A 2,601-nucleotide genomic window follows, 5' to 3' on the forward strand; every position below is an offset into this window, starting at 1 on the left:
CCCCCCTTTTTTTTTTTTTTTTTGAGACGGAGTTACCCTCTGTGGCCCAGGCTGAAGTGCAGTGACACGATCTTGGCTCACTGCAACCTCTGCCTCCTGTGTTCAAGCAATTCTCCTTCGTCAGCCTCCCAAGTAGCTGGGATTACAGGCCTGCACCACCACTCCCAGCTAAAATTTTTTTTTTTTGTATTTTTAGTAGAGACGGGATTTCTCCATGTTGGCCAGGCTGGTCTCAAACCCCTGACCTCAGGTGGTCCGTCCACCTCAGCCTCCCAAAGTGCTGGGATTACAGGCGTAAGCCACCACACCTGGCCCATTTTAACCATTTTTAAGGGTACAATTCAGTGGCATTAGGTACATTCACATGGTTGTGCAACTGTCACCACCATTCATCTCCAGAACTGTTTTCATCTTCTCAAGCTGAAACTCTGCACCCATTAAGCAGTAACTCCCCATCCTCCATTCCCCCAAACCCCAGCAACAACCATTTTACTTTCTGTCTCTGTGAAGTTTACTCTAGGTACCACATGTAAGTGGAATCATGCAGTATTCATCCTTTCAATGAATTATCTCTTAAATTAAAAAAAAAACATTAGTATTTTAAAAATAAGATTAAACTAATGAGAACCAGTTCAGCCTTGTTAAATCCCATGATGCACAACAATAAACCGTTCAGACGTGATTTAAGCAGCACACTGGATGTCTCAACATGACAAGACTTAGCAATGTCTTGGCAAAGACTGACTTTTGTACATCTTAGCATTCCTAAGTTTCCTCAAACCAGTTTGGGTGGGAGTAGAGCAGAAGCTAGAGAAGAGGAGGAAGGTTTAGGGATGTCAAAACATTGTTCCAGGTGTGCCCGCCACCTCACCCCACTAGCCTTTGCCCTGGAAATGTTTATAGCAGAACAAGAACGACAATGAAACTACTAGTGATTAATTATACCAGCTGTCATCTATTAAACACCTTCTGTGTGCTAGGTCCCATTTAAGGTCCATTATGTGTATTATCTTATTCAATCCTCATAGCAGTGCTATGAGCTAAATGTAACTATTACCCTCATTGGGCAGATGGGGAAATTGAGGCATGGGGAAGTTGGATAACTTGCTCAAGTTCACCCAGAGAGTGGGAAGGCAAGACGATTTGAACCCTTGGTGGTCTGGTTTATTGCCCATGTTCCTCACCAGTAGTTCTCAAACCTGAGTACATGTCAGAATCCCAGGAGGGCCTGTGAAAACCCTCCCTTCCGGGGTCTCTGATTCAGTGGTCTGGGGTGGAGCCGCAGAATGTGCAGCAGAGCATCCTAGCTATGCCGATGCTGCTGGTCCGGGAACCACACGTTCAAAACCACTGCTCCCGACAAACTTAAAGATAACTACCATGTCTTGAGGACCTACTGCAAATCAAGAACAGAAGGACTCTGAGAGAGGCTGCTTCCATTTTGCAACTGAGGATTTGAGAATTAACAAGACTGAGGACTCGTTCAAGTTCACAGCCTGTATTCCAGGCCAGCTTCCTGAGTGCCAAAGCCCGTCTCTTGCACCCCACTGCCACACTGATAGAACGAGACCAGGTGCTCTAGGCAGGGTAGTAATAGGGCACTTCTTTAAAGCAATGTTCAGTAAATATTTGTTGTTATTTCAGTGGAGGCAAGAGAAATTGAATTTCTGTTAACAAAATTATGTATCTCACACATATATCTTTATGTTCAAAAATAGAATGAGCAGGGGGCAGGAATGCTTGAGCCCAGGAGTTTGAGGCCAGCCTGGGCAACATAGTGAGACCCTGTCTGTTATAAAAAGAAAATAGAACTAATCACCAGCACTCAACATAGCCTAATTTTTTAGCCTCTGTAGCAGTGTCTTTTGCTTTATTTTATTTCTGTCACTCATAGTTGAGTAGCATTTGGCCATTCACAGTCGTTAAGTTTCAAAGTTTTGTTCAACATTTACTAAGTTTGCTTTGTCCTTTCTGATTCTGATGTTGGTGTAATAGCACCTTGACTTTTTTTTTTTCTTCTTTCTTTTAGACAGATTCTCTCCCTGCCTCCCAGGCTCCAGTGTAGTGGCGCAATCTCAGCTCATTGCAACGTCTGCCTCCTGGGTTCAAGAAATTCTCATGCCTCAGCCTCCCAAGAAGCTGGAATTACAGGCACCCACCACCACCACGCCCAGCTAATTTTTGTATTTTTTGTAAAGGCAGAGGTTCACCATGTTGGCCAGGCAGGTCTCAAACTCCTGGCCTCAAGCAATCTGTCCACCTCAGCTTCCCAAAGTGCTGGGATTACAGGCGTGAGCCACTGCACTGGCCAACATCTCCTTAATTTCTAAAGTTCTTTTTCTGCCTTCTGTGCTGTTTTACAATTTATCAAACCAGACAAATTCTGAGAAAAACCAGTAAAGGATTTAAGTTTGAGACTTTCAGCCAGCTCTAGGAACCGACCTTATGTTACTGTTGGCCGCTTGACCTCAGAGTTGATGATGGGGCCTGCTACTTGCAGCATACATGGACCTAGAGAAGAGTTTTTACTCCCCATTCAAGGTTGATGTCTACTTTGGCAAGATGGGGACAAATTTGTATTTGTCTTATTACATAAAGAGT

The sequence above is a fragment of the Piliocolobus tephrosceles genome, chromosome 3 (assembly GCF_002776525.5).
Source record: "Piliocolobus tephrosceles isolate RC106 chromosome 3, ASM277652v3, whole genome shotgun sequence".
Lineage (NCBI taxonomy): Eukaryota > Metazoa > Chordata > Mammalia > Primates > Cercopithecidae > Piliocolobus > Piliocolobus tephrosceles.